Raw genomic sequence first — 7,688 nt, 5'->3', positions numbered from 1 at the left:
GAAGGTACGAGCACACGGCATAGGTTCTGTAAGGGGTCAACCGCCCCTTACGTATTGAGAAGAATATATCTTTGCCTCACGCAGGTCGCAGTAGGTACTATCGATAATCGAGCGCCCAGTGCGCCATAGATTAGCCAGTGCGGAGACTACGAGAAAGTAAGTTGTTGGTTGCTAAGCGAGCAGGGCAGATTTCGGCAGGACGGCCGATCGCGTTTACAGTTGTTTATTGACTGTGTGTGTGTCACCCAAGCCGGCCACTGTGGTCTACTGGTTCTAGGCACTTCAGTCCGGAACCGCGCTGCTGCTACGGTCGCAGGTTCGAATCTTGCCTCGGACATGGATATGTGTGATGCCCTTAGGTTGGTTAGGTTGAAGTAATTCTAAGTCTAGGGGACTGATGACCTCAGATGTTATGTCTCATAGTGCTTGGAGCCATTTGAACCATTTTTTGTATCATCCAAAGCCGTGTGCCTGACCTCCAGCAAATACGTAAATGACGTTAATTGATTGATTTGTTTTATGTGTTTAAGTGCTCATTTGTGCACCGTGATTACGCGACAACCGCGCCGGACACCCACGATTTGGACTGCAGTGAGGACTGTGTATTCAGCGCCACATGAAGAATTTTGGCGTTGTGACGGCATTAATAGGCGACCTGTGATGAGTTAACCGTTATTACTTTGTCAGACGGAAGGAGTAACTGCCTCATTCGTGCTGTTTAGACAAAAGATATAGAACATTAACAAGAAAGTATGTTCCGGTTATTGCTACCTGACATCCTAATTAGCTTTGTTGGATACGATACGAAACAACTCCCGTGCAAATATTAACCGATCAGCCTTTATCAGTTGCACACGGTCAAACTATTTCAAACTGTTAGCCTATAGTCAACTAGTTAATAACGGTGGGTTTAATAGGGAGTGTTCCTGTTCAGATATGTAAGTATCTCGAAGACGTCTTAAGTAAAAGAACACAGAGGTTTACAAATTCTTCTTCCATCCTGCCTACCCCTATCTCCACCGCAGTCATTAAAGTAGCTCAACCTGCCCTAACGGAGGCCTCTTTGTATAAAAAGTTACCAACACTCATTCGGGAACCGCGAGTACGCTACGACATATTTGTAAATTTGACCAGTAGTTCCCTCACTCTAGGACCAAGACTTAGTACAGACAAGTGTGCATAAATATACACTAAGGACTTGGTTAGTTGGTTGATTTGAGAGAGGAGACCAGACAGCAAGGTCATTGGTCCCATCGGAGTAGGGAATGATGGGGAAGGAAGTTGTCCACCCACTTTAAAAGGAACGATGCCGGCATTTCCCTTAAGCGCGTTAGGGAAATTACGGTAACCCTAAATCAGGGTGGCAGGACGCGTGTTTGAACCATCATCCTCCAGAATGCGAGTCCAGTGTGGTAACCGCTGCGCCAGCCCGCTCGGTACTACGGACGTGACGCCATTTATCAGTAAATAGGATTTCTAAATCTAAGGCACTCTATGAATGAAATAGGAGAAAACCTCCTCAATGGATAATAAAAACCAAATTCTGGTGGTATCTAACGTAGTGCGAAGAAAGCTTAGTATGAAAGAAAAGCATGTTCTCTCAGAGATGCAGGTTAACATAACGTGGAAAATGAGCTTCTTGTTTGTTAAAACGTATATGAAGAATTTAGGATGAACCAGTTTGGCCACTTGCAATGAATCCTGCAAACCCAAAAAACACGTCCTGGAAAGAGTAACTAAAACTGTTATAACTAGAATCGTATTCGGCTGAAACACACTAAGGTTACAGAAACTAGACTTCTAGACCTGATTTAAGTTGCCGTTGCAGTATAATATACATCTCCAGGTTCTTAGGTGCAAAGGATCTCGACTTTTAAAGAGGCTTCTGCTTACTGCATAAAACCTGTATAACGGGAGACATGATGATGGTTCGGACTGAGAACAGCCAGTACTAGTCGTAAGAGAAGTTACAGAAAAAACCGTTCGCATCGAAATAAAGAAATAAGCCCGAAGTACGCCGGAAACCAAAGAACAATAAAATCCGTGATACAGATGACTAAGGAAAAGAATCCCGTAGTGCTCCAATACTTTATTAGTTGTATGCTGCTTGACATAAGTCAATATAATATCTGGATGTAACATTGCAAAGCGGTATGAAATGGAATTCGTTTGTAGGGAAGGCAAATGGTCGACTTCGTGTTATTGTGGAAGTTTTGCGAAAGTGTAGCTCATCTATGAAGGAAACGTGTGTAGACCTCTAGTATGACCTATACTTGAGAACTGCTCGAGTGTTTGGGACGAAGACATCGAAGCAATTCTGAGGTGTACTGGTAGATATGTGTCCAGAAGAATCGATCAGGGCAAGAGTATAACTGACACGCTTTGCGAGCCGAAATGGGAATCCACGGAGCGATGACGACGTTCTTTTCGCGAAACATTGTTCAGAAAATTTTGAGAACTGGCATTTGCGTGTGCAGCTGCGGATCTTGTCGCGGCTGGTTAACATTTGCTATGGTGCAGTGAACGAAACTGTTCATGATGTGGTGCGGTGAAATTTCGTAAAGTTTGTGCTCGCTGGGTGCCTAAGGCCCAGACGGACAACAACAAGGACCAGCGTACGATGACAAGCTTGGATCATTTAACGCGTCAGGCCGCTGAAGGGCATGACTTCCTGGAAGGAATCGTCACCCGTGATGATTCGAGGGCATACCACGACGCACGCTCTGTGGAGCGGAAACACTTTGGTTTCCAAGTACCAACAAAATTCAGGTGACTCACTCTGCTAGGAAAATGCTTCTGCAGCGTTCTGGGACATGCATGGTCCCTTATTAGTCGACCAAAACGACAACAGTAATACGTGAATGACGTATATATGCAGACTGAAGCGGCAAACCAAAAATTTGTCCTGGCTTTGGTACAAATTTTCATCCGTCGGTTCGGTCTGTGCCGTTGCTCAGAACCACTGTGCTGCAAGGCGCAGTGGTTAGCGCATCTGTCCAGTGAGCAGCAGACCCGGGTTCGAATCCCTGGCTTGGTAGAAATTTTCATTAGTCGCTTCAGGCCGCATATATACATCACACATGTTTGAATATATACACTCCTGGAAATGGAAAAAAGAACACATTGACACCGGTGTGTCAGACCCACCATACTTGCTCCGGACACTGCGAGAGGGCTGTACAAGCAATGATCACACGCACGGCACAGCGGACACACCAGGAACCGCGGTGTTTGCCGTCGAATGGCGCTAGCTGCGCAGCATTTGTGCACCGCCGCCGTCAGTGTCAGCCAGTTTGCCGTGGCATACGGAGCTCCATCGCAGTCTTTAACACTGGTAGCATGCCGCGACAGCGTGGACGTGAACCGTATGTGCAGTTGACGGACTTTGAGCGAGGGCGTATAGTGGGCATGCGGGAGGCCGGGTGGACGTACCGCCGAATTGCTCAACACGTGGGGCGTGAGGTCTCCACAGTACATCGATGTTGTCGCCAGTGGTCGGCGGAAGGTGCACGTGCCCGTCGACCTGGGACCGGACCGCAGCGACGCACGGATGCACGCCAAGACCGTAGGATCCTACGCAGTGCCGTAGAGGACCGCACCGCCACTTCCCAGCAAATTAGGGACACTGTTGCTCCTGGGGTATCGGCGAGGACGATCCGCAACCGTCTCCATGAAGCTGGGCTACGGTCCCGCACACCGTTAGGCCGTCTTCCGCTCACGCCCCAACATCGTGCAGCCCGCCTCCAGTGGTGTCGCGACAGGCGTGAATGGAGGGACGAATGCAGACGTGTCGTCTTCAGCGATGAGAGTCGCTTCTGCCTTGGTGCCAATGATGGTCGTATGCGTGTTTGGCGCCGTGCAGGTGAGCGCCACAATCAGGACTGCATACGACCGAGGCACACAGGGCCAACACCCGGCATCATGGTGTGGGGAGCGATCTCCTACACTGGCCGTACACCACTGGTGATCGTCGAGGGGACACTGAATAGTGCACGGTACATCAAAACCGTCATCGAACCCATCGTTCTACCATTCCTAGACCGGCAAGGGAACTTGCTGTTCCAACAGGACAATGCACGTCCGCATGTATCCCGTGCCACCCAACGTGCTCTAGAAGGTGTAAGTCAACTACCCTGGCCAGCAAGATCTCCGGATCTGTCCCCCATTGAGCATGTTTGGGACTGGATGAAGCGTCGTCTCACGCGGTCTGCACGTCCAGCACGAACGCTGGTCCAACTGAGGCGCCAGGTGGAAATGGCATGGCAAGCCGTTCCACAGGACTACATCCAGCATCTCTACGATCGTCTCCATGGGAGAATAGCAGCCTGCATTGCTGCGAAAGGTGGATATACACTGTACTAGTGCCGACATTGTGCATGCTCTGTTGCCTGTGTCTATGTGCCTGTGGTTCTGTCAGTGTGATCATGTGATGTATCTGACCCCAGGAATGTGTCAATAAAGTTTCCCCTTCCTGGGACAATGAATTCACGGTGTTCTTATTTCAATTTCCAAGAGTGTAAAAGGACTGTGGAGCCATACAGTTTTATTTGCTTGAAATTTTTACTTCTCCTCTTTGGACATAAATTATTTTGCCAAATGCGCTTTATTCGTTGTGATGAGTCCGTCAAAGTGAATGACGCACAGTGCTGACAGTATAGCTTTGAAGCTCCATGTGGTTCTCGTGACACATTCCGGCATCAGGTCGCTGTCATTCAGTTTCCAGATGCGTGCTTCCGTTTCCAGAGGCGTGATTCAGTTTCCAGACACGCGCGATGCTTGAAATGGCCAGTCCTCCTCACTGCCCTCCTGCCAGGTTGCCTCACGCTGGTAAGGGTTCACATCTGCGTGGGTGATGCACTCCACGGCATGAGCAACCGTCTGTGTGCCAGGCGGTAGCGTTCCAGCAGTCAACAATACGGTAACCCCTCTCTGGACCGAAGTCTCGCCGTGAGAAGACACCTCGATTTCTAGACAGATAAACAAGGCAGGGTTGCATCCATTCTATACTCATCACGAGACTCCAGAGCGTTGATGATATCATTTGTATTTTCTCTCGAAGTTCATACCATGTGCAAATTTTACCGTTCAATTTCCTTGCACCAAGGAGTCAACACTGAAATGTTCTTCTTGGTCACGGTTATCGAAGTACTTCGTGTATTCGAAGAGGCTGTACAAATAATTAATGAAAATGGTGTTGTAAATCCGTTAACATGAAGTTGATCCCTAGTTAGACCAAACTGTCTTCATCAGGGTTTGCTGGTTGTAATTTAACACTGTTTTAGATTCGGTTAATTGACAATCAATTGAAATACAATAATGGTTTATACAAAGTTTTCATTAGTACCTTTATTTGTGGCCTCGTTTTCCTGTTTGTCATAACTGTAGGCACAATGTGCTTTTCACCCAATTGCATGCTAGTATTGAATCTGTGCACTAGGTGCAAGTTTGAACTCTTGTCTATCCTGTCCTATCTGTTTTAATATTAAAGTAGCGGGAAAATTACTAGTGGCTGATGAGATGCAATCCCGTCTGTTAAGCACCTTTCCCAGAAGTAGCGTGCGTGTAGCATGCAGTTGTGTAAAATAGTAAGAGGCTTCACCACCACCTAACATTATATTAAATTACGAAAGAAATAAAGCAAATTTATTCAGAATAACTTCAGTATGCTATGCTTGAACAAACCCGATACCCCTTTAACAATTATAAATATTAATGGCACAGACTGCCAATTGGTATGCTGCGATCTATGACGGAAAACTCCTTCACTGACACCTCCAAAAGAATCCGTTGCGCATTATTCGTGTTCAATATCCACACACATAGAGGGCTGCAATACAGATGAAGGAGGTTTCTGAGAACCTATGACAGAAAAAAGTAAAATATCCCTAAACATACCTATAACTAAGAATGGATAATTTCCCCACAAATAGATAACTTTTAATGAAAGCAACTTCTGTCAGAATCTGTTTCAAGTAATATATCCCCAGCGACGGTACTTTTTCACAGTGAAGTGTAGTTCGATACTTGTGGACCAAGGGAAATTCTCAGGAACATGCATGGTATGTATGGGACGCTTGTATGGACCGTAGAAATGTCTCCAAATGGTGTGGATTCTTCCAAGGGGGCCGTGTGAATCTTAGTGATTCGCCACGCTTCGGGCGGCCGGCAACAGCTGCAACCCCGAAGAATGTCGGAGCAATTTGGGGAACAATTTTGAACGACCGGCGTGCGCAGCTGCAGATCTTGTCGTGGCAGGTTAACATTTCCTATGGTGCAGTGGACGAAACCGTTCATGACGCCGTGAAATTTCGTAAAGTTTGTGCTCGCTGGGTGCCTAAGACCCAGACAGACAACAACAAGGACCAGCGAACGATGACGAGCTTGGATCATTTAACGCGTTAAACCGCTGAAGGACATAATTTCCTGGAAGGAATCGTCACTCGTGATGATTCGTGGGCATGCTACGATGCACCGGAAACCAAGCAGCTCTCTGTGGAGTGGAATCACGCTGGTTTCCAAGTACCAAAACATTTCAGGTGACTCAGTTTGCTAGGAAAGTGCTTGTGCAGCGTTCTGGGACATGCTTGGTGCCTTATTGGTCGACAAAAACAGCAACAACAATAGGAGTATGGTTTTATGAAGCGGAAAACGAAAATTTGTCCTGGCCTTGGTACAAATTTTCATTTGTCGCTTCAGTCTACATATATACATCACACATGTTTGAGTATATAAAAGCTCTCTGGAGCCATACAGTTTTATTTGCTTGACGTTTTTACTTATCCTCCTTAAAACTAAAAAAAACTCCTCCCGAACAGGCCATGAAGGCCCAACGGCACCGACCGGTCGCCGTGTCATCCTCAGCCCATACACGTCACTCGATGCGGATATGGAGGGGCATGTGGTCACCATACCGCTCTCCCGGCCGTTTGTCAATTTCCGAGACCGGAGCCGCTATTTCTCAATCAAGTTGCTCCTCAGTTTGCCTCACGAGGTCTGAGTGCACCCCGCTTGCCAACAGCGCCCGGCAGAGCGGATGGTCACCCATGCAAGTGCTAGCCCAGCCCGACAGCGCTTAACTTCGGTGATCTGACGGGAACCGGTGTTACCACTGCGGCAAGGCCGTCAGCACTTTTCCTCCTTGGACATAAATTATTTTGCCAAATGCGCTTTATTCATTCTGATGAGTCCGTCAAAACGAGTGACGCAAACAGCTGACAGTATAGCTTTGAAGTTCCATCTGGCTCTCGTGACACATTTCGGGTCAAGTCGCTGTGATTCAGTTTCCAGAGGCGTGCTTCTGTTTCCAGAGACGTGACTCAGTTTCCAGAGCCGCGATGCCTGAAATGGGCAGTCCTCGTCACTGCCCTCTTGCCAGGTTGTCTCGCGCTGATAAGCGTTCACATCTGCGCGGGTGATGCACTCCACGGTATGAGGAACCGTCTGTGTGCCAGGCGGTAGCATTCCAGCAGTCAACAGTACGGTAACCCCCCCCCCCCTCCCCCTCTGGACCGAAGTCTCGGAATGAGGAGACATCTCGGTTTCTAGATAAATAAACAAGGCAGGGTGAGTGCTCCTGGACATTCCAACTGCGTCACTTGTTGCATCCATTGTATACTCATCACGTGACTCCAGAACGTTGCTGGTATCATTTGCATTTTTTTCCCGAAGTTCATTCCATGTGCAGATTT

General features: G+C 47.7%; 1 pseudogene; it reads right to left on the bottom strand.

The window, feature by feature from the left end:
• Nucleotides 1–7,009: 7,009 nt before the first annotated feature.
• LOC124620587 lies at nucleotides 7,010–7,127 on the bottom strand (annotated as a pseudogene).
• Nucleotides 7,128–7,688: the final 561 nt, after the last annotated feature.

The sequence above is a fragment of the Schistocerca americana genome, chromosome 6 (genome assembly GCF_021461395.2).
Source record: "Schistocerca americana isolate TAMUIC-IGC-003095 chromosome 6, iqSchAmer2.1, whole genome shotgun sequence".
NCBI lineage: Eukaryota > Metazoa > Arthropoda > Insecta > Orthoptera > Acrididae > Schistocerca > Schistocerca americana.
Note: the sequence above shows the minus strand (reverse complement) of the source record. Positions and strands in the feature narration are given on the sequence as shown.